This window comes from Chlorocebus sabaeus, chromosome 25, assembly GCF_047675955.1.
Source record: "Chlorocebus sabaeus isolate Y175 chromosome 25, mChlSab1.0.hap1, whole genome shotgun sequence".
Taxonomy (NCBI): domain Eukaryota; kingdom Metazoa; phylum Chordata; class Mammalia; order Primates; family Cercopithecidae; genus Chlorocebus; species Chlorocebus sabaeus.
Genome location: NC_132928.1, coordinates 2,323,451 through 2,349,262, shown reverse-complemented (window position 1 = coordinate 2,349,262; position 25,812 = coordinate 2,323,451). Strand labels below are relative to the sequence as shown.

The 25,812-nt window shown below is 38.1% G+C and overlaps 1 protein-coding gene across 16 annotated transcripts in view; it reads right to left on the bottom strand.

Annotated features, from left to right (window-relative positions):
- The window catches only part of CDC42BPA (CDC42 binding protein kinase alpha), a 322,506-nt gene that overhangs the window by 219,001 nt on the left and 77,693 nt on the right, over nucleotides 1–25,812 (bottom strand). The window contains exon 2 of one of the 16 annotated variants that reach the window (XM_073011470.1): nucleotides 5,383–5,540. The exons of the other annotated variants lie outside the window; for them this stretch is intronic. The gene's annotated coding sequence lies outside the window, so the exon portion shown is untranslated. The remainder of the gene's footprint in view (nucleotides 1–5,382; nucleotides 5,541–25,812) is intronic. 16 annotated transcript variants of the gene reach the window in all.

Genomic DNA, 25,812 nt, shown 5'->3' with positions numbered 1-25,812 from the left:
CTGTATTTTACATTTCAATTGTGAATCAAAAACTATCAAATACAATAAATAAAATCCCTTTCTCACTCTCAACAAATTGATTATGTTTCTATTTCTATATCTCTGTTTCAGTTTAACCAGATAATCCATAAGGGCACTTCCACCCCACTGGATTTGCCATAGGCCAGAGGCTAGCCTACAAAAGAGGAAAACAAAGGTTGGAGGATGCTTCCAGTTACTGGGCGTGGGTGGGGAGGAAGAGAAATGCTACCCTAATATGAAGAAAGGGAGGTCAAACTATATACAGCAGATCTTCAAACTGCTGTTCAATGGGATATTTCCAAAAATAGAGTATAGGATTAAATTCAAGTGCAAAAAAAAAAAAAAAAAAAAAAAGCAAATGTGCATATCAAGGTTATTTAATAAATTTATATTTGGATCAGACTGCAATAAAAATAACATGACCATATAATTACAGTAAGTGTATGAATACTAAATATTTCTTGGTAATTGTTATAAATGGTTATAATGACTGATTATAGTTTTTCATCAATTAAAATGGTGAGAAAGAAAAGGAAGTATCTCAATTTCAAACACAATCACTTTAGTCTTCAGTCATATCTGGAGAAATGATGGGTCAATTAAATTGTTCTCTCAATGGAATCATACTTAAAAAGGGCTGTAATAAAGGATAAGGAAAAACCTGAAACATTGTTTCACGAAGCTCTCTGAAAGGGTGAACACACCACCTGAGCTACTGCTTAGACTCAAAAATCAAACCCTGCACAATTGGGAGTGCACACGGACAGACGGACAGGAGCACTAAGCTATACAAGATTAAATTTAGGGTGGGGAAAACACACAGAACGCTAACACTTACACCCTCTTATTCTGATTGAGGGAAGAATAGCTGAAAGACTCCAAAACTTAGGTATCTTCCCCTCCTAAGGTCACAGTGTGAGAAAAGTACTAGCAGTACTCTACAATTCACCAGTTTTCTATAAGTATGTACCTGATGATAACTACTAACAAAAAGTAGTGGTAGTAGTAATACCCACCCAATACTACTAGTATAAATCTAATAGAAGGAGGAGTGTGTTCTAAATGCCAGGCACTATGGTAAGAGTTTTACACAGGTAAATCCCTTATCTGCAATTCTAAAAGACAAAAGGTTTTCATAACTCATTTGGCAGCATGTAGTGACATCAGGCTATTGATATTCTTGCTTTTTAATCTCACTTAGTATAAAAACAAACATGCTTCATTGAAGAAATGTGAATGTATCTGTTTATGAAGTGCTGCTCTAAACCCCAATGGGAATGTTACATAAAATAGAGTATACTAACTAAATTATCTTTCTAAAATCCAAAAATATTGGAACCAAAACAACTTCTGGAATATACAACTGTGCAGTAGGAATAATGATGATGCCTAATATTTATTGAACACTCAAACGCTTAGCTAGCATTTATTGTGGCTGTTTTGGGGAGTGGTGATAGCATGGATTCTGAAGTCAAACTACTTGGGTTTGAATCCTAGTTTTGTCATTAGCTGTACAACTCTCGGCAAAAAACTTAACTTTTCAATACTTCAGTGTCCTCGTCATAACGGGGTTAATAACAATACTTATATCATTGTGGTAAAGATTTTAAAAATTAATACAAGTATAATCCTTGTACTTGGGATTGCTGACCACTAATTATTGAGGTATTGTGGTGTAACTTATCAGGGCCAAGATGAGACCCATTCTACACACCTGTGCAGTCATCAGGGCTGCCATGCTGCTGCACAGTGAAAAATATTTTCAAGTTTTTCAAGGGTCTGGCACTTAGTAAGCATTCAATAAGTGTTAGCTATGATTATGTGCCAGGCATTACACTAAGCATGTTATAGCCCAATCTCTTCACTGTCAACTCTACCTCTAATATGTGGCAAATAATACAACTCTCAATTTCTTCAGTTTCTTTAACTACCAAAATAAAAAACCTTTCATCTCTTTAATGTCTAACTTTCTATAATTTTAGACTTATGAAAAATATATTTACATAGAAATATGGACAGAAATACCCTCAACTGAATATATCTACATACAAATAAAAACTAAGCCACAATATTCACCAGTATGGTTTTCAATAGTAAAATATTGAAATGAACTTAAATGTTCTAAATGGTCAATTTGACTAAATGTGGTATCTCACAGTATGACAGAAAATTACTCATACACTTAAAAAATTACCGAGGAATGTTAATAGGGAAAAATTCACAGTATAAACAAATAAGTTTATTAAAGTGTGTACACTGTGACTTTTTTCTCTATATATATACACACACACATAAAATATGTACCATAAATTTCTATGTTTTATGTATATTAACAGAAGAATCAAAAGATCAGATATTTCTAGGTGATGCAATTTCTACTTGCTTTTCTACATTTTCTATATAAAACACATAAAATCTGAAGCATGGAATGAGATAGTATGGGATACCACATCACATCCTGGTCATGAAATGACCGCTAATTGTCGAGGTATTGTGGTGTAACTGATCAGGGCTAAAATGAAGCTACATTTTAGCTTGTGTGTGGTCATCAGGAATGCCATGCTGCTGCAGGGTGGAAAACATTTTCAAAGCTATCTTATAACAGTTTCATGAGCTACCTAAAATATTTTCTGGAATAAGGTGAGTGTGGTGAAATAAATGTCAGTTCAGGAAATATTCTTGAATTATCGAATTGGTAAATGATGAGAAAAGAATATGAAGTTTACAAAGTAATAAAATAAAATCAAACTGATCTTGCTTTTCTCCTTTAACACTGCAAGTCATATTTATATTCATTTCAGTAGCTAAAAATCAAGAAGAGGAGGGTTTTCTTAGAACTCTAACCTCAGGTCCTGTATTTTGAAGAACCATAGCTAACATATAAGAGTGTAGTATGTTAAAATGTCCTTTCTTGTTTAGCTTGATCAAAATTAAAAGTACATTTAGTATGAACTGCGAGACTACAGTTTAACACAGAACAGACATATTTTTAAAAACATTAGCAATGTCTTGAAAGACTTCATAGTAAAAACATGATGTTAGAAAACCTGTAATAATAATAATTCAAGAATTATTTCTGTAAACACTACAGAAACTAGTGTTTTTTAGTCATTTGAAGCTACAAACTAGTTACAAATTGCAGTTACAGAATCTTATGTTCATTCTTAAGTTACAGGTTGTAGAAAACAGAAACAGTTGCCATGGACTTCTATAAATCTAGTCTTCCTGCATATAGCAAGAATTCATTCACCATACCTCCTCTGGTCCAACCCATTCCAAGCTACCATTATATCTTGCCTGACACCGGGCGCCATGGCTCATGTCTGTAATCCCAGCACTATGGGAGGCCAAGGTGGGTGGATCACCTGAGGTCAGGAGTTTGAGACCAGTCTGGTCAGCATAGTGAAACCCCATCTCTACTAAAAATACAAAAATTGGCCGGGTGTGGTGGTGGGCGCCTGCAGTCCCAGCTACTAGGGAAGCTGAGGCAGGAGAACTGCTTGAACCCAGGACACGGAGGTTGCGGTGAGCTGAGATCGTGCCACTGCACTTCAGCCCGGGCTGAAGTGAGTGAGACTGCCTCAAAAAACAAACAAACAATAGAAAATCTTGCCTGGATTGTCCTACCTGACCTCTCTACTTCTGTCCTCTCATCCCACAATCTATCCTCAACACTGAAGCTACAGTTGATCCTCTTGAAATGTAGCTCAGATCATGACACTCCTCTGCTCCACAGCTTCCAATGGTTTCCCATCTCTCTCCAAGTAAAAGTCAAAATCCTTACTATGCCTTCTGGGGCCAACATGTTCTGGCCCTCCACCTTCCCTGACTTCATGCTACTCTCCCCCTGGTTCACTCTGCTCCAGCTATAATGATCACCTTGCTCAATCCCAACTAGCCTTTGTACTTGTTGATCCCTAGGCCTGGAATATTCTAGCCCCACAAAGCCACACAGCTTTCTCTCTTACTCCTTCAATGAAATGTCATTTTACCCCTTGACACTCTCTAACCCATTTCTTTGCTTCCCTTTCCCATTAGTTGTTATCATTATGAACTATGTATTCTATTTATATATTTTGTTCATTGTTTGCTTCATTCACTACAATATAAGCTAACGAGGGCAGGGATTTTTTTTCCTATTTGTTCACTAGTACACACCTAGTAATTGGGAATCTATAGGTACTCAGTAAACATTAGCTAAATTAATGATGAGTGACTGGGAATCTGTGGGTGTATATACATGCAAAGTTTACGGCATCAATATTCTCAGCTGCAAGTATACAACTAAACTGACACTAAAACTCAAAAATAAGGTATTATGACAAAAGAGATACAACTGTGTATTTTGTGATTAAACATCTATCAGCTTATCCCAGCTCATTCTGTTCTCTTAAGAGGCATCGAAGTCCTGACTTCACAAGTTGGCCTTTATTATCTTTTGTCTGTTGCTGCTCACTACTTACTTTTTCATCTTTTAATTTCCCCCACATATCATCTACTATCATTTATGATTAATAATAATAAAATAACAAAAAATAACTCTTATTTATAGAAAGCCTATTCTGTGCCTAGCACTGGGCTAAGCATATTACATATATTACCCCCCATTTAATCCTTATACCAATCTAAAGCAGATTCTATAATCCCCACTTAAATTAGTAAACTAATGTTTGGAGAAGTTAACTAACTTACTCATAGTGACAAAATGAGTAAGTAATAGAACCAGAATATGTATCTGGCTATCTGATAAGAGAGCTAGTATACTTTACTACTCTAAGTACTGAATAGTTCTATAGGTACTGAGGAGTTCTTCCCATTCATCATACCTGTAATTCTGATACCTATTGACACGTTAATGGTCATCATTACAAAATGTGTAGAAATCACTGTATTTTTCTGAGTGATCAATTTGTGTTCAAAATATTTATTAAAAATGGGGGAGGAAACTAAATATTACCTTTAATAAGCAAACTAAAAACACTACAAAGAGTTTATTAAACCAGCTAGAGATATCCTTTCTATAGAGACACAATTTATATATTCAGTAGTAACAGTCAAAATACTTTAAAATTGGGACAGCATGGGCATCAACCAATCAGAACAAACACTGGCTATAAAATACAGTATGCCCACACCAGTTTGCCCCTACAGACTGGAGACTAGCACCATCAAAGGTGAATCATGCAATATAGCTTCTTACTCCCCCATGAACGCCAGGACAGCCAGAGTAAAAGATTTTTTAAAGAAGAATGAATGGCTAAAGGTAATTCTCCCTTCAGACCCTAGAACTGGATTATGCAGACACGTAAGGGCCTAGTTATAGTAATTAGAGGAAGCAAGCTAATTAAAAGCTTTTGACACCTGAAGCAGGGGTAGCAGGCCAAAGCAGCAAGCTTTCACAACAAGCTCTGAAGCCCAGAAGCCTTGAAGCTGCCGGAGCAAGGCTGGAGCAGGCAGAAGCGGTGAGCCACCAGGAAACTGTTGACAGGCAACACCCAGGGCGTAAGTTAAAGGTTTTCCTGAAAGCAAAAAGGAAAACCCAGCGTTAAGTTAAGCAGTAACTAACACAATTGAGTTGTAGAGAGAAGGTTCATAACTCACTGAGCTGCTGAATTTCAATTGTATCTTACTGTTTCCCACGATTTATGCATTTCTTACAAGAGTTACATAAATGATGCATTTATTTTCATGGTTTCTTTTTTTTTAAGAAAGAGCATAACTGACAGAAATGCTCCTATCAAATATTCATGCAGAGGTAAGCCTATCCACTGGGCCTATATATCTATTGAAAAATTCCTGGTAGAAGACAAAACATCTTGAAGGAAATGATTACCTCTCTAGGGTCTCTTCATTTCTAAACCTACCAGTTCATAAACACTACAGGGTATGTAAGCCCAGCAGAGATATTTTCATCAGGAATGAATAAGCAGTAAAGCTCATAATCCAGCCAATACTACTTTTCTATACAAAATTAATTGTTTTGAAATAACAGTTAATTACCAGCAAACTGTTGCTTTTATTTCACATATTTTAATCAATACACACATAGAGCAAGAACATACCAAAAAAAAAAAAAAATTTAGGAAGACACCTCACACTAAATTCCAAATATTATCAGTCATGCGTCAAGTGCTCTGACTTGATCCTGGAGGTTTAAATGGCACAGACCTATGACCAGGCAGGACTTGACTGACTGCTGGACTGCTATCTGCTGCCACCAACTCCCCAGCCCTGTACCCCATTCTTTAATTCTTCCAAGCATCAGGACAGTAGAGCAAATTTGGCTGTCCTTAACTAACTGCTTTACATATCCTAATGAGCAACTACAAGTAATTTTTCAATTCTCTGTCGTTTTTTTTCAGTCTCTTCAATGAAAAAAAGTCATGTTTTATATTTATATATGTATATAAATATATATGGATATATATAAAATAAGGATATATATATTACACATATACAAATATATGTATTCTTTAAGTCTTTTTATTGTTGCTTTTCATTTCCATAGCTCAATCTCAGTTGAGCCCTCAAATCTACCTGCAGTCCTGACATTAATTCTGTCACTCTCAACAGAACTTTACCAGTCTTCTAAAATGTCCTGTACCACCCTGCCACCACAAACTATCCCACTCCTGTCCTATCTACTCTTCACCAGCAATTAATGACCTGGTTGCCTACTTTATAGATAACAGACTTTTTACATTCCCTCATGCCAACTCTAAATGTTTTTGTGCTTCCATACCTCTTTTCCTTTTGAACCCTACTACTTTTCAGGTGTAACTGTATCACTTGAGATCTTGATCTCAGACCCTCTCCTTCCTTCCTTCCTTCCCTTCCTGTCCTTATTCCATTAAAAATTTCTCTCCTGCTTTCAATTCCCCTTTCTCCTGTATATCAATCGAAAAACTTTTCCAAGACCATTCCCCATCCAAGAACAAAAATATAAACAAAAACGTCACTCCCATTTTACCTTTTCCTTAAGGAACTGATACCACATCGCTTTCCACAACACGTTTCTCCAAAAAGCACATTTTGAAAGAGTAGTACATGCTTGCTTTTTCCACTTGCTCATCATTTGTTTGCTTCTCAACCTCTTTCAAACACCTATTTCAAACTAATTTCAATTTCACTCTACGAGACAGAAATTATTCTTTCAAAGTTCAATAACAACTTCCTAACTTCCAAATAAATTGTTCTCAATTCTCACCTGCTTTACCCTTTCTTCATTACTGGACACTGCTGACAATTAATACACTTCTCTAATTTTTCTTTTGCTGTAACCTGTTAAATATTTTTCCCCAAGGATCCCTACTTCACCTTTTTTACACCTCCTCTCCTTCCTGACCTATATTATCTATTCCAAAGCCTCAGTTAATACCAATATGCTGGCAACTCCTAAATCCCTATCTCTTACTATCTATGCCTTTATTTCTAGTTGCCTACTGGTCATCTCTCTAGCATGTTCAGCAAATGTTAAATTTAAGAAGTCAAAAATCTGTATACCAAACTCACTCAAGTGCAAATCTCATTATCTATAAATTACATACCTTTAACTTATCATTAACATTCAAAGTTGACTTTTTTAAATCTGTTTCTCCCACCCACCCTCCTTTCCCACTACCACTGACCTAATTCAAGGACTCATTATTTCAATTGAAAAATGATAATAAGTTCTTTTTTTTAAAAACACATTACTATATGCTATACATTATGCTAACTGCTGAGAACACAAAGCTGAATAAGAAATTTGGTGGGCTCAGAAAACAATACTCCAAAATGAAGGACTCAGCAGCATTAGACACAGAAGTTTTTCTTTGACCTTCTCCTGCTCTGTCTCTCAGTCCCATTCTCCCCCAAGGTAAGCCATAGAAACTAGAATCCCTCTTCTCTAGGTCTTAGAAACTAGAACTTCCCTTTCCTCAAAGCCAGCCATAAAACCTAAAAATATTACTCTAGTTTTCCCTCAGCCTTTCGGTATAAAAACTGGCTACAAAGAAATTATTGGCAGGCAATGTGGCTCATGCTTATAATCTCAGCACTTTGAGAGGCTGAAGAGGGAAGATTACTTGAGCCCAGGAGTTCGAGACCAGCCAGGGCAACACAGGAAGACCCCATCTCTACAACAACAACAACAACAAATAAAATTAATTAGCCAGGGATAGTGGTGCATACCTGTGATCCCAGCTACTTGGTAGGCTGAGATGGGAGCGTGGTCAAGACTGCAGTGAGCTGTGATTGCACCACTGCACTCCCGCCTGGGTGACAGAATGGGACCCTGTCTTAAGAAAAATGGCTGGGCACGGTGGCTCATGCCTGTAATCCCAGCACTTTGGTAGGCTGAAGAGGGCAGATCACTTGAAGTTAAGAGTTCAAGACCAGCCTGGCCAACTTGATGAAACCGTCTCTACTAAAACTACAAAAAAATTGGGCAGGCACCTGTAGTGCCAGCTACTCGGGAGGCTGAGGCATGAGAATGGCTTGAACCCAGGAGGCTGAGGTTGCAGTGAGCCAAGATCACGCCACTGTACTCTAGCCTGGGGTACACAGCAAGACTGTCTGAAACAAAGAAATAACAACAACAACAAAAAACTATCAGATTTTACCTGTTTCATTGTAGGTCATCAGACCCCCATTCCAGAGAGGGTCCTGCCCCATACCTGGAAGGAAGGAATGCTGCACAGAGAGGCCAAGAAGACTTTAGATAGACAGGCCTTGCTGGGTTTCCCCACTCAGTCTGTTAGTATTAGATCATACCCTTTTTCTTCTCCAATCACATTTCTACACAGCTGTCTATACTTTATTGAACCTAAGCATAAAAATGGGCAATTTCCCCTGTATTTTGGGGTCTTCCTCATACAGGTGCCCATGGATACATGTTAAATAAATTTGTATGCCTTTTCTCCTATTAATCTGCCTTTTGTAAGTTAAGTTTTCAGCAAACTTTCAGAGAGCCAAAGGTTGGATCAATAATAAGGGTTGGACTCTTGGCCCCCACAAGTTCTTGCCTCCAAAATTCTCACAGTCCAGTGTGGGAAAACACACCTAAACAGTAGTACACAGACAGTACCATAACAGTACTACAGGGAAAGGAGGAGTAAAATCAGTGTCCTATAAAAAGTAAAGAAGACACATCCTTGACCCCAAAGTGGGAGTAGAGGAGCAAAGTGTATAGTATGTGAATATGTATGTTAAAAGTTTTTTAAATGAAGTGGCTGACAACTGAGTCTTACATAGTGAACTCCAGAAAAAGGGGACTGAAATGGATGTGACTGAGGACAGGGGATAGTTTAGGAAGTAGGGACAGCATAAGCAAGGCACAGAGGCAGGAAATATGTGTGCGGGAGAAGATACGCAGGAAATTAAGCAGTTTTCTTTCCTAGGAACATAAAGAACACAATAGGGAGTAGCAAGAAATGGTGTTGAAGGGTCCAAAGAGTAGAGAAGCTTGTATGTCATGTTAACAAACTAGAACCTTAAAAATACAGGTAACAAGGGAACCACTCTGTGTAGATAGTTTTAGCTAGATCACTATAGCAGCTCTGTGGAGAATGGTTTTAAGGCAGGGAAAGACATTGGAAAGTTATAGCAGTAATTGAGGTGAGAGGATCTAACTAAGAAAAAGATGAAGAAACTGAAGAAATACTGAGGATATAAAAGTTGGTGACTGGCGAGATATGGAGACTAGAGAGTGAGAAATCCAGCACCTCCCTTTGTCCCCTTCTCTATCCAGTCCTTCCTCAGCACTATCACTATTACCTTTCCAGAAGAGTTCTAATTACACCACTACAGAGGGTCTCCAACTTACAATGGTTCAACGTAAGATTTTTCAATGTTTCAACTTTACAGATGGTGCAAAAACAACAGGTATTCAATAGAAAGCCATATGAGACTCTTTCAGGATGCTGGTCAGTTGCAGTGAGCCACAGCTCTCACGCACTCATGAGAGCAAACAACCGATACTCTACACTGTACAAATGTTCTGAGCACATTTAAGGTAGGATAGGCTATGGTAGGTAGGTTATGATGGTTAGGTGTATCAAATGCATCTTCAAGACTTATTTTTAACTTACAGTGGGTTCACTGGGACATAACCCTTTCAAAAGACAGGTGGTATCTGTACTCTGCTTTTTTGTATTTTTGTTTTTATTTACTTTATGAAATTTTTGTATTCGGCTTATTAATAGTTTACAGGACTCCGATTCCTGCAGAATAAAGGTCCTTAGCATGGCATACCAAGCCATTCACTGCTTTGCCCAAATGATGTTTTTTTTTTTTTTTTTTTTTTTTTTGAGACGAATTTTTGCTCTTGTTGCCCAGACTGGAGTGCAATGGTGCAGTCTCAGCTCACTGCAACCTCTGCCTCTCAGGTTCAAGCAATTCTCCTGCCTCAGTCTCCCAAGTAGCTGGGATTACAGGTGCATGCCACCACGCCTGGCTAATTTTGTATTTTTAGTAGAGATGGGATTTCATCATGTTGGCTAGGCTGGTCTCGAACTCCTGACTTCAGGTGATCCACCCACTTCGGCCTCCCAAAGTCCTGGGATTAAAGGTGTGAGCCACTGCGCCCAGCTGTGACCTTTCAAGCCTCATCTTTCACCACCACCAACAAAAACCGTATATTCCAGTTAGAAGACTGCTCACTGCTCTCTGAATAAATAGAAATGCACTTAAAAGAAAAAAAAATAACTATTTTGATCCTAATATGTTATAGAAAATTTATAAAATTAAAGTGTAAAGAAAAACAGCCACAGATAATATTATTTTGGATTAGAAAACTAATCTGAAATCATACAACCTTTTCTATGTCTTTTCAACCAGCAAATCCTTGTCCAGAAATTTATTCTTAGAAAATAATTTGAAGTGCAGTGAAAGCATTAGGTACAAAAACATTTTACAAGTCATTTATAATGTGGCAAAAAATAGAGCACATTCTTTCACTCATGCTGGAAATACATATTGAGTACCTACTTATGCACTAGACACTGTTGTAGGTACTGGGAAACTGCAATGAGCTAACAGAGGGAAAAAATCTTTCTATTCATGGAGCTCACGTTCTAGCTTAACGATAAGGAAATGGTTAAGTAAATTATCAAATATCCACATAATGGACTTTTATGGAGCCATAAGAAATCAGATTTACAAAGAAATGTTTCAATACATGGGAAAAAGACAAAATATTTGGTAAGAAAAGTTCATTATATTAATGTTTATAAAACTACATCAATTTTGTTACCTGTGAATAGAAATAAAATTGGAAAAATATCCCTCAATTTACAGAAGTGGGTATCAACCCTGTGTACCTCTCTCCCTCTTGCTGATTAAACGGCAACCCTACTCAAGGGCATGTAAATTACTGGATTATAGTAGATGATTAGTAAGTATTATTTTCATTAGTCAAAAGAGGGAAGCATGAAAGAAAAAAAGAACTCCATTTTCCTATGTTTTTAGCCCTTGATTAAAAAAAAAAAAAAAAATACATTTAAAAGCACTGTTCTAAGTAGGGAATAAAATAAATAAGAGAAATTCACTCCCTGACCTCACAGAGATTACACTTTATAGGTGAACACAAACATTAAACACATAAATAAGGAATTTAAGAGTTTTAAGTATAAATACTAGGAAGAAGTTGTATAGGTGTTCTCATCTCCCCATTAGAAAAGTAAAAGTATTTTATATCTTTATTCCCATTTTCATAAACTCATTCATCTCCTGACTTTATTCTTGTATTCAGTTCCTTCACTGACTTCTTTCTGCCACAATTATTTCACTGATTTCCAAATATGGGATGATTTTAAAGAAGCAATAGGTAATGACAAATACATTTAGTGAAGCAGGGAATACCTCTGATTTCCTTGAAAACACAATGACTAGTAATATTGGCCTTAAATATAATGCTTTAGTTATTTCTTTTTTTTTTTTTTTTTTGAGACGGAGTCTCGCTTTGTCGCCCAGACTGGAGTGTGGTGGCCGGATCTCAGCTCACTGCAAGCTCCGCCTCCCAGGTTTGCACCATTCTCCTGCCTCAGCCTCCCAAGTAGCTGGGACTACAGGCGCCCGCCACCTCGCCCGGCTAGTTTTTTGTATTTTTTTTAGTAGAGACGGGGTTTCACTGTGTTAGCCAGGATGGTCTCGATCTCCTGACCTCGTGATCCGCCCGTCTCAGCCTCCCAAAGTGCTGGGATTACAGGCTTGAGCCACCGCGCCCGGCCAAGTTATTTCAAAGTATCTGAAGGAACTGTATCAAAGGAGATGAGTGCTTGGGCAAAGCACGCTGCTCTACTTCCCTTTTCTGTAAAATGTATCCTGCTATCTTTTTCTTCCTAGAGTTCAAGTTATGAGTATGTGGAAACACCCTGCCTCACAAGCAAGAGAGGCTCCACCCTCTCTCTTGATTCAAGAGGCAAATGTTGAAAAACAAAAATGAGTAATTCCCTTGCACTTCACTTCTGTCCTTGTAATAAACTCAAATGGATTAGGACTCAAGATTTGTCCTCTAGCGTTAGCCTGGATGTCCATATTTCAATGTTGTTCTCTGTTCCACTACCCAATTGGTTTGTAAGGCTGGCTGGAAACCTCAAGTCAGCTAGCTGGATACATATACTTGGAGTCTACTCTGAGATTCCAAGTCAGAACTCAACTTTGCATTTAGGAGAAAATAACTGGAAATCTCCAGTTTGGCTCCAAGTTTAAGTCTTGATCCCTTTTAACAGAAAATCTGATCATTTTGAACCTGATCTAGCTCTAGTATACTAGTTAAAACCCAGAAGCAAAGAGAAGAGGTTTGAACCTCACCTCCTTGCACAGCTCAAACAGTATTATATCACAGCCCATAGATGGAAAGTATCAAAACTTCCAGGATCTATGGTACAAGGAATGAAGACTTTCATCAATGACATGTAGAAGCAGAAACAGGGAGGATATGGAGTTCTCAAAGGATGGAAACACTGAAGTAGTATAAAGAACCTCAGCTGCGAAGACCAGCCAAGAAATATTCAATTACTGAAGAATAACAGCAAGGATAATTGACTTTTGTTGATGTTTTCTTTTTAAGTTAGTATTTAAATAGTCTAAATAGAGTCTGTTTTGAGATGGCAAACTAGGGACCCTCATTTACTTCCCTCCCACCTTCAAGTTCATGAGATGACAGACAATACAAGCTGTCGAAAATAAACCATAATAACACTGGAAAGTAATAAGAGTAACATCAGCTGATTAGATATTTTAAAGAATTCCCGAAATCTAAGGATGAACAGAATAGGGTTAGACGGAAAGAAAAGAAAATGGAGAAACTACACTGCAGAATAAAATTAATGCACAGGTAAGAGCAATTACATAGAGAGTTAAAGCTAAAAATCAAAACTCAAGGAGTCAAGAAAGCTAATAGGGAAATTGTCAATGTACAGACTCCAAATTTTATTATTTTTGGTAGAAGATTCAATTGTATAACTAAAAAAGTAAAAAATAAACAGGAAACTACTAGCAGCAAGGTAATTTGTTAAGGTAGCTGGTAACAAAAGGTAATTAATATTAATAAAAAAGGATATATATAAATAAATACCTTTCATATTTTTCAAGAAAAAGAAAAAAACATAGTAGAAAATATCCCATCAACAGCTACCAAAAAAATCTAGTAAGGAACGTAAGAAATAAGTAAAAAGTTTATAAAACTGGCCATCTCTCTTCTCTGAACTTACAAATCCTATTGTAATCTAAAGAGAACTGGACTTCAATTCTCGTTTAATCTGTAAATTTCAAATTATCCCAAAGAAAATAACAGTTTTTTAAGTAGACAAGTTGAGATTAATATTCATATGAAAAAACAAAACTTTCCATTTCTGGCAGTATGGAAGATTAGATACATTGAATTACCTTCCTATATATCATAAATGTGAGAAACTGTTAACCATTTAAACATATTTCTGAGTGAGATGAAAGAAACTGGCACAGCATCAAAATTAAGTGCATCCAAGAATACTAACAGATAAGCAGGCATCATAGCTGGTTTTCACTCTGATGGTTTCTGCCAAACTTTGGAGACTTTTTTTTTTTTTAACTTTAAGTTCTAGGGTACATGTGCACAAAGTAATTTTCCCTTTGGTGACCATAAAACTGGTAAAGACAGGAAATAAAAGTTAGATAACATAGAAGGTGGAAATCTAACAGGGAACCATATACAAAAACTGTGTCCTAAAACTAAGTGGATTTACAACAGTTACAGGATACAAAGTCCATATTAAAAAAAAAATAACCAACTGTATGTCTATACACTAGTAAATGATAAATGTTCCATGCGTACTAAACAGGAAACAAGTAGTCATCAGTGATTCAGTATAATGTTCTACGTCAATTATGTTGAGGTTGTTCATATCCTTTATCCCTCATTCTTGTCTACTTGTTCTATTGGCTAATAGGAACAGAAAACCAAATACCGCATGTTCTCACTTATAAGTGGGAGCTGAACAATGAGAACACATGGACGCAGGGAGGGGAGCAACACACACTGAGGCCTACAGGGTGGGGAGGTGAGGGCAGGCCAGGGGAGGAGAGCATCAGTATAAACAGCTAATGCATGTGGAGCTTAATCACCTATGTAATGGGTTGACAGGTGCAGCAAACCATCATAGCACATGTTTACCTATGTAACAAACCTGCAGATATTTCATATAAATGGAATCATACAATATGTAGCTTTTTGTTTGGACTTCTTTCACTCAACATGTTTTCAAGGCTCATTCATATTGTAGCATATATCAGTACTTCTTCATTCCTGGGTGGCTAGATAATATTCCATCATATGGATATACCACATTTTGTTTATGCATTCATCAGTTGACAGACATTTGAATTGTTTCCACTTTCTAGCTATTATGATTAAGGGTGCTATGAAGATTCATATACAAGTTTTTGTGTGCACCTACATTTTCAATTCTCTTGCATTTGTACACATCTAGGAGTAGAATTGCTGGATCATATGGTAATTCTATGTTTAACATTTTGAAGAATGCTATTTTACATTCTACCAGCAATGCCTAAGCTTTCCAATTTCCCTACATCTTCATCAATACTTGTTACTGTCTTGCCTATTACAGCCATCTCAGTGGGTGAGAAGGAATATCTCATTGTAGTTTTGACTTGCGTTTCTCTAATGACCAGTGATGTTGAGCATCTTTTCATGTACATATTGTCCATATGTATAACTTCTTTGGAGAAACAGCTATCCAAATCACTCATCAATTTTTAAATTAGGTTGTGCTTTTATTGCTGAGTTGTAAAGAGTTATTTTAATATAGACACTGGACCCCCATCAGATACATGATTTGCAAATATTTTCTCCCTCCCTGTGAGCTGTCTTTTTACTTCCCTGATGGTGTTTTTTGGAGGCACTAAAGTTTTAAATTCTGATGAAATCTTATTTTTTGTTTTTTTCTTTGATGCCTGAGATTTCGTGTCATATTTAAGAACCATTGCCTAAGCCAAGGTCACAAAAATTTACACCTATGTTTCCTTCTAAGGGTTTCATAGTTTTATCTGTTACATTTATGTCTATGATCTGTATTGAGTTAATTTTTGTATATGGTATGAAGTAGAGTCCAACTTCATTCTTTCACATGTGCATATCCAGTTGTCCCGCACTGTTGGAAAAAAACTGTTTTACCTCCTTGGTTTCAGCACCCTTAGCAAAAACCAACAGTCGATAAATGTAAAAATTTACTTATGGACTTTCAATTCTTTTCTCTTGATTTATATATGAGCCTTACGCCAGTACCACTCAACCTTGATCACCACTGCTTTGTAGTAAGTTTTGAAATCAGGAAGTGTGAGTCCTCCAACTTTGCTCTTTTTCAAAATTATTTTGGCTATTCTGGATCTCTCAACTTTCCACATAAATTTTAAGATCACCTTGTCCACTTCTACCAGAAAGGTACCTTGAATTTTTACAGGGATTGCACTGAATCTGTAGATCAATTTGGGTAACACTGCCATCTTAAAAATATTGAGTCTTCCAATCCATGAATATGCAATGTCTTTTTGCTTGCCTAGGTCTTCTTTACTCTCTTTCAGCAATATCTTATGGTTTTTGCCTTCATTTAAAGATACTGCCGCTGGGCATAAAGTCTTGGATTGATGGCTTTTCTTCTTTCAGCAGTTTTAAAATGCCATTTTTCCATTATCTTCGACTTCCATCATTTCTGTTGAGAAGTGAACAGTCTCACTGCTTTCTGGAAGTTACATGTCCTTTTTCCACAAGGTATTATTAAAATTTTCTATCTTTGGTTTTCAGAAGTTTTACTGATATGTGCCTGGGTGTAATTTTCATATTTATCCTGTCATAGAGTCTTAAGAATTGATTTGATTACAACTGAGTTTCTGTCTTATAATGGCAGACTCATTTCCATTTGTCTTTACACCTAAAGGTGACAGACCTTCAAGGATCAAAACTGAATACCTGGATACTTAACAGAGCCCTATTCTTTAGTGAAACCTGAACTCCAAGTTATGTTTTTCCTGCCTATGAGATTTCTAGCTGTTCTGCTATGGCCTAGGTAATGGCAACTGCCTAAAAGAGAAAGGTAGGGCTGAATGTTGGGAGTTTACCTCTCAACAGCTTGTATCTGCAACTCTTTGCCCCTTGTGTCTTACTGATTTCATAGCTCTTATACCTTCAAACAGATAAATTTATACTTTAGTCAAGATTTTCTAGTTGTTTTCAGCAGAACAGCTGGTGTAATATAAGCAAAAGTGTCATAATCAGAATCAGAAGCTCCACGTAAATTATTTAGTGGTTCAAATTTCTCAAAATATTCCACTGGATTTTGATTGACATTTCATAGAATCTATAGATTAGGGAGAACTCACACTGTTACAAATATGTTGTACCATCTTTGAATATGGTGTATCTGGTTTTCAAGTCTTTTGAATAATACTGTAACAGAGTTTAAAATTTACTCCATGTAGATCTTATGCATTGCTAGGTTAATTCTTAGATCCTAGAGACATGATTGATTTTGTTATTGTGAATGACATCTTGTATCATCATCTCTTCTAGTTAATTATTTTGAATACAGAGGAATTCTACTGATTTTTGTAAAATGATCCTTTAATTGGAAATACTCAATTATCTTATTAATATTTTTATCTATTGCTTCTATGTATTTTTATGTGTAGGTGGTCTATTAATACTTAAAGATTTATTTCTTCCTGTCCAATTCTGCTAACTGATTTCTATTTCTAGTTTTGTTTTTTTTTTTTTTTTTTGAGACGGGGTCTTGCTCTGTCACCAGGCTGGAGTGCAGTGGCACGGTCTCGACTCACAGCAATCTCCAACACCCGAGCTCAAGCAATTCCCCTGCCTCAGCCTCCAGAGTAGCTGGAACTACTGGCACGCACCACCAAGCCCAGCTAATTTTTTTTGTTATACTTTAAGTTCTAGGGTACATGTGCACAATGTGCAGGTTTGTTACATATGTATACATGTGCCATGTTGGTGTGCTGTACCTGTTAACTTGTCACTTACATTAGGCATATCTCCTAATGCTATCCCTCCTCCCTCCCCCCACCCCACAACAGGCCCTGGTGTGTGATGCTCCCCACCCTGTTTCCAAGTGTTCTCGTTGTTCAATTCCCACCTATGAGTGAGAACATGCAGTGTTTGGTTTTCTGTCCTGGGATAGTTTGCTCAGAATGATGGTTTCCAGCTTCATCCATGTCTCTACAAAGGACATGAACTCATCCTTTTTTATGGCTGCACAGTATTCCATGGTTTATATGTGCCACATTTTCTTAAACCAATCTATCATTGATGGACATTTGGGTGGTTCCAAGTCTGCTATTATGAATAGTGCCACAATAAACATAAGTGTGCATGTGTCTTTATAGCAGCATGATTTATAATCCTTTGGGTATATCCCCAGTAATGGGATGGCTGGGTCAAAGGGTATTTCTAGTTCTAGATCTTTGAGGAATTGCCACACTGTCTTCCACAATGGTTGAACTAGTTTACAGTCCCACCCACAGTGTAAAAGTGTTCCTATTTCTCCACATCCTCTCCAGCATCTGTTGTTTCCTGACTTTTTAATGATCACCATTCTAACTGGTGTGAGATGGTATCTCATTGTGGTTTTGATTTGCATTTCTCTGATGGCCAGTGATGATAAGCATTTTTTCATGTGTCTGTTGGCTGCATAAATGTCTTCTTTTGAGAAGTGTCTGTTCACATCCTTTGCCCACTTTTTGATGGGGTTGATTTTTTTCTTGTAAATTTAAGTTCTTTGTAGATTCTGGATATTAGCTCTTTGTCAGATGGGTAGATTGCAAAAATTTTCTCCCATTCTGTAGGTTGCCTGTTCACTCTGATGGTAGTTTCTTTTGCTGTGCAGAAGCTCTTTAGTTTAATTAGATCCCATTTGTCAATTTTAGCTTTTGTTACCATTGCTTTTGGTGTTTTAGTCATGAAGTCTTTGCCCATGCCTATGGCTTGAATGGTATTACCTAGGTTTTCTTCTAGGGTTTTTATGGTTTTAGGTCTAACATTTAAGTCTTTAATCCATCTTGAATTAATTTTTGTATAAGATGTAAGGGAGGGACCCAGTTTCAGCTTTCTACATATGGCTAGCCAGTTTCCCCAGCACCATTTATTAAATAGGGAATCCTTTCCCCATTTCTTGTTTTTGTCAGGTTTGTCAAAGAGCAGATTCTTGTAGACGTGTGGTATTATTTCTGGGGTGCTCTATTCTGTTCCATTGGTCTATAGCTGTTTTGGTACCAGTACCATGCTGTTTTGGTTACTGTAGCCTTGAAGTATAGTTTGAAGTCAGGTAGTGTGAGGCCTCCAGCTTTGTCCATCCAGTTTTGTTCTATTGCTTGTGAGTAGCTGCTTTCCTTTAGAGGAGAAGAGGTGCTCTGATTTTTAGAATTTTCAGCTTTTCTGCTCTGGTTTCTCCCCACCTTTGTGGTTTTATCTACCTTTGGTCTTTGATGATGGTGACGTACAGATGGTGTTTTGGTGTGGATGTCCTTTCTGTTTGTTAGTTTTCCTTCTAACAGTCAGGACTGTCAGCTGCAAGTCTGTTGGAGTTTGCTGGAGGTCCACTCCAGACCCTGTTTGCCTGGGTATCACCAGCAGAGGCTGCAGAACAGCAAATATTGCAGAACGGCTAATGTTGCTGTCTGATCCTTCTTCTGGAAGCTTCATCTCAGAGGGGCACTCATCTGCATGAGGTGTCAGTCGGCCCCTACTGGGAGGTGTCTCCCAGTTAGGCTACTCGTGGGTCAGGGACCCACTTGAGGAGGCAGTTTGTCCATTCTCAGATCTCAAACTCCATGATGGGAGAAGCACTCCTCTCTTCAAAGCTACTCAAGCCTCAGCAATGGCAGACGCCCCTACCCGAGCCTCGCTGCCACCTTGCAGTTCGATCTCAGACTGCTGTGCTAGCAGTGAGTGAGGCTCCATGGGTGTGGGACCCTCCAAGCCAGGCGCAGGTTATAATCTCCTGATGTGCCGTTTGCATAGCTGGAAATGCAGAAATCACCCGTCTTCTGAGTTGCTCACGCTGGGAGCTGCAGACTGGAGCTATTCGTATTCGGCCATCTTGGAACTGCTTCTTTTTTTTTTTATTGTAGTAGAGATGTCACGGAGTTTCACCATGTTGGCCAGGATGGTCTTGACCTCCTGAGCTCATTATCCACCCACCTTGGCCTCCCAAAGTGCTAGTATTACAGGCATGAGCCACCATGCCCGGCCTCTATTTCTTTTCTTAATGGACTATCTAGGACCTCCAGTAACATATACAGCTGTAACAGTGTTAATCATCTTTGTCTTGTTCCTGATCTTAGACAGAATGCATCTAAAGTTTCTCTATAAACAGTTTGCTTTAGGTTACTGGCATAAATCCTTTATCAAATTAAGGATATTCCCCTTTATTCCTATTTTCTGAGTTCCTGTAACATATACGTATCAAAGTTATGTTTTTTATCTACTGAAATAATCACATGATTTTTCTCCCAAGACCTCAACAATTTTTAAATATCCTATTAACCCTTTCAAAGAGCCATTTTGGGCCAGGCACAGTGGCTCATGCCTGTAATCATAACACTTTGGGAGGTCAAGGTGGGCAGATCACCTGAGGTCAGGAGTTCAAGATCAGCCTGGTCAACATGGTGAAACCCCATCTCTATGAAAAATACAAAAATTAGCCAGGCATGGTGGCAGACCTCTGTAATCCCAGCTACTCAGGAGACTGAGGCAGGAGAATCACTTGAACCCAGGAGGCGGAAGTTGCAGTTAGCCAAGATCATGCCGCTGCACTCCTGCCTGGGTGACAGGACGAGATTCTGTCTCTATTTTAAATAAATAAATAAATAAGCTAGAAAAGAATGTGGAGTCTCTGCAGCATGTAGAATTCTATATTTATCTTTTAGGTTCAGCAAGATAACATGTCATTAAAATTTTTTTTATGTTGTTCAAGTGTCAACAATGGTGGAGGTGGGTTCCAGGAACGAGGTATTAGGACTGGGCATGGCATCTTCAGGCTCAGGGTATCTGCGGTTTCAGTAAATCCAGGATCCAGAGTCCAAAGAGTGAGTCTGGCCACCTTTTCTGCCTTATGGTGCTGACTAATACCCCAAGCAGAACCTATTTCACACCCTGCAGATAAACTGTTGAGTCTCCACAATGCCAACATGAGCTATGCAAATTAACTAATGGAAACCTTAGATAGATCCAAGCTGCCTCAAAGAGTACAGTTTTGTTAAGAAAATGGGTCTGCCCAAAAAATGCTCATCCAGGAACAGTGGGCAAAATGTCTAACAATTAAAAAGACACCATCGACAGAGTTCCTATAGCTCTTCCTGAACTTCTGGGGCCATGAAAACCACTTCTGACCAGGTATACATTTAGACCAATAAGAACAACAATGTGGAGATGTCTGCTGAAACCTGCTCACCTGTTGTGCAGTGTGGAGATGACTGTATGGAGGCTTTCCTTCTCAAACCTAGAATTTCTGAACCAAGAAAAGCCTGTTCTCTCTCAGGTACCCTCTATGACTCCCACGTAGCCTGAAGACCCTATTCTATCCCCACCATGTGAGCACCATTTCAATATGCTCTCAGCTCCCATGTGACGGAGGTGGACAGACATTCCCAAGTTCAAAATTTGTGAGCCTCGCAACACGCCTTCCTACAAAGATGACAAGCACTACAGCAATGGTTATCACAGCGGGCTTGCCCAATCCGTGGCCCACAGGCCGCATGTGGCCCAGAACGGCTTCGAATATGACCCAACACAAATACATAAACTTTCTTAAAACAGTATGAGATTTTGTGATTTTTTTTTTCTTTTAGCTCATCAGTTATCGTGTTAGTGTATTTTATGTGTGGCCCAAGACAATTCTTTTTCCAATGTGGCCCAAGGAAGCCAAAAGATTGGACACCTCTGTTTTACAGTAAACCTTTAAGTATAGAGATCATGGCTGATATTTACAAGAACGGTCCAGCAGATGGAGCTTTCTCTGTGTATGCTGATTTCCAGCAATCAAAGTCTGAAGGGTCCAACATGACACCAAAGAAATGAGGAGAACCTACACCATGTGCATCCTGGTCTGGAGAATGAAGATTGCCACCCCCTACTGGCTGGCTGTCAATTCCTAGAAAACTGACTAGGGTGACTGCCTTCTTCAAATTATCTCAGAAAAAGGCCACTATGGAATCAAGTCAGAAATCCTGGCTAGAAATCTCACACACCAATCAGTACTAGAAAAAGTTTTAGCATGGTGTAGTCTGTCCAGCCAATCCTGCAAAAGGTTTTTCTTAAATATGGCGAGTTGAATATTTTTTTAAATATGGCCAGTTGAATATAGCAAGTGGGGATGGGTGAAAAGTCCTTTTATTCTTTTAGTTCAGATATAATTCAAGAGTTTAGACAATGGCTAATGTGCTTCAGGGCCTGAAGAACTGGACTAAACCAAACTTTTGTGTATACTATTTGAATTATGTTTTGGGGGCTATATAGAGCTCCCTAACACAGAAAATAACTCCAAACCTGGCTACCTCTCAGCCTCCTTGAGGACTGATTTTCACCACTGACAAGGCAAAGTGAACCCTTTAAATTTCCTAATAAGGACTTTCACACAGACTAGCATTCTACACAATGCTTGCTGCTCCAACTCCTAGTCCAACCAACCTCCCAACCAGAGCATCTCCAGAGAGTAAAACTCTGTGAGAACCTAAAGGGTTTGATTTCAGGTTTTCCAAAAGAATTGCTAATGGAATTCCTAACAAGGAGGATTTAAATTCCCATATATAATCAGTATCTCTTGGCAAGTTCTTTCTGGATTTGTAGTAAGTTAAGAGGAGAGATGATAGTAGCTTTTTAAATGAAGAAAACCACTTTCTACTGGGGTCCCTGAATCAGCTGAGTCTTCCTGTGTTGTACATATATCCTCTCTGTTCTTTTCTGTAGCATAATTCTTTTTAAAGAATCTTTACTTTCTAAGTACCTCAGCTGATTCTGTGAATGAACAATTCTAACACTTGCTAGAGCTGCAACTCTGCTAGCTAGACTATATATCCCAACAGACTAGCCTAAAACAAAACTGGGTGGTCCCTACTGGATATAGATTTGACTGACAGACTGACCTCTAATCTTTTGGGGAAACTAATTTGGGAGAAACCAGCTTTTGCTGTTTTTAAAAATCACTACTTTACCAATCATCTTAACATGGAATTGGAATAACTGTGCCATTAAAAGTTTCTCCCTTCAAAAAAACAAATACCTCTATGTCTTGATTTTTTATCTGCTTGATTTATCAATTTATGATATAGGAATATTAAAAGTGCTAATCTTAAACTGTTCAAAGTTCTCTTATTTCCCCACGCAAGTTCCATCTATCAAGTGTTAGTGTATATATTTTTAAGTAATTTATAAGACATATGTTTCATAATTATTAAACCTTTTTAAATGATTTTATAACATTTATAATTGATCATAACATACCTACATACAACTACAAAACAAATTACGTTTACACAATGATAAAATGAACAACTATAACTAAACATATAACTAAACATATAAACATATAACTAAAACTCAGATCAAGAAATAGAACATGCAATAACACAGAACCCTGCCCCCACAGCCCTACCTGATCACAACCCCCACCTTTCCAACGGAGTTAACCATGATCCTGACTTTTGTGACAGAAGCATATCATATGAAGCCAGGCACAGTGGCTCATGCCTGTAATCACAGCACTTTGGGAGACCAAGATGGGCAGATAGCTTGAGCTTGGGAGTTTGAGACCAGCCTGGGCAACATGGCAAAACTCTACCTCTACAAAAAATACAAAAATTAGCCAGATGTGGTGACACATGCCTGTGGTACCAGCTACTCAGGAAGCTGATGTATGAGGATCAACTGAGCCCAAGAGGTCGAGGTTGCAGTGAGCCGTAATTGTGCCACTGCACCCCAGCCTGGATGACAGAATGAGACCCTGTCTCCACAAAAAAACAAAAAAAAACAAAACAAAGCATATAATATGTATTCTTTCCTATGTTGCTTCACATCAGGTTTTAGAATCAAGGTCATGCTAGCCTCATAAAATGACTTGGGCAATGGGCAATGGTCCTTCTTTTTCTATCATCTGGGGAAGTTTAGAATTACTTCTTCCTTAAATGATTCATGAAACTTGCACATGAATTCATCCCAATCTGGAAAAGTTATTACATGATATCTTAAAATGAGTAATACATTTACATGCTTTAAAAAATCAGAACAAAAATAAAAAGGTTCCCACTTAGAAGTGTCACTCCCACTCCTGTCTACCCCATTCCCTCGACTCCCTTTCTATTGTTACTGGATAAGCATACAAGTGTAAATATTTCTACCTACCTCTGTTTAACAAAGAGAGACATACTTAAATACTATCCTGCATCTTATTTTATTCACTTTACAATATATTCTGGAGATCGCTCTACATAGGTACAGTGAACTTTCTTGATTGCAGCTACACAGCATTCTATTATGTCGCTATACCATAGTTTATTCAACCAGCTGCCTAACGTCGGATACTTGGGTTGTGTTTGTCTAATTTTTTGCACTTGAATCTTTGATCCATTTGTTGTTTGCCCTGGAATATGTAAGAGTTTTAACTTGTTCCACAAATGGACTTTTCCAAATGGTTATCCAGTTGTCTCAGGACCACTTATTAAAAGTTTTATTGGCCGGGCGCGGGGGCTCATGCCTGTAATCCCAGCACTTTGCGAGGCCGAGGCAGGCAGATCACCTGAAGTCGGAGTTAGAGACCAGCCTGACCAACATGGAGAAACCCCATCTCCACTAAGAATACAAAATTAGCCGGGCATGGTGGTGCATGCCTGTAATCCAAACTACTCGGGAGGCTAACGCAGGAGAATTGCTTGAACCCAGGGGCGGAGGTTGCGGTGGGCCGAGATCACGCCACTGCACTCTAGCCTGGGCAACAAGAGCAAAACTCTGTCTCAAAAAAAAAAAATTTTTTTTCTAGCTGAATACAGTGGCTCATGTCTGTAATCCCAACACTTTGGGAGGCCTAGGCAGGAAGATCACTTGAGGCCAGGAGCTCATGACCAGCCTGGGCAACAAAGTGAGAACCCCCATCTCTATTTAAAACAAATTTTTTTTAATTAGCCAGGCATGGTGGGGCACACCTATAGTCCCAGCTACTTATGAGGGTGAGTGGGAAGACAGCTTGAGCCCAGGAGTTTGAGGCTACAGTGAGCTATGATGGCACCACTACACTGGCGAGACCCTGTCTCATTAAAAAAACAAACAAACAAAAAAAACATCTAAACCAGGTTTCAGCAAACCATGGCCTGAAGGTGAAATCTGGTCCATTACCTGTTTTTACAAATAAATTTTATTTGAATACAACCACATCCATCATTCATTTGCAAACTCTCTATGGCTACTTTTCACACTACAGTGACAGAGAAGAGTAGTTGCCTCAGAGAACATATGAACTGTGAAATCTAAAATATTTACTGTCACTTTACAGAAGAAGTTTGTTGACCCATAGTCTAAACAGTCCACTTAAAAATACACAGATTACCAGAATATATGAAAAAATACAAAACCTAACTATATGAAAAAGGTTAATATCTTAAGAAAGCTGGCTATACTGAGGCAAATCAGACTTCACAACAAGGAGTACTACCTTAAAGGGAAACATTCCATTATACAAGACTCAGTGTATAAGAAAGATTAACAATTGGAACGTGTATGCACCAATTAAGTTTCAAAATGGATAAAAAGTGAGGAAACTACAGGGAAATACAGACATACCCACAATTATATTTGAAAACTTTAACAGCCCTCTTCTCAGCACTGACAGAACTAAACAAAAATTAGGAAATTATGGAAGAGCTTAATGACAGCATCAACCATCTAGAACTAACTGATGTATAAAACACAACAAGCAATAAATGTAGAAAAAACATTATTTTCAAATGTACATGGAATGTTCAATGCACACAGTGTATCTAGACAATGTAATATTATTCAGCACTGAAAAGAAAAGAGCTATCAAGCCACTGAAAGACATGGAGGAACCATAAATGCTTATTACTGAGAAAAGCCCATCTGAACAGGCTACCTACTGTATCATTCTAAGTATTCAGGCTACCTACTGTATCATTCTAAGTATTCTGGAAAAGGCAAAACTATGGAGATAATAAGAAAAAGACTAGTGGTGGCCAGGGATCAATGGTGAGGGAGAAATGAATAAACAGACAAAGCACAGAAGATTTCTAGGGCAG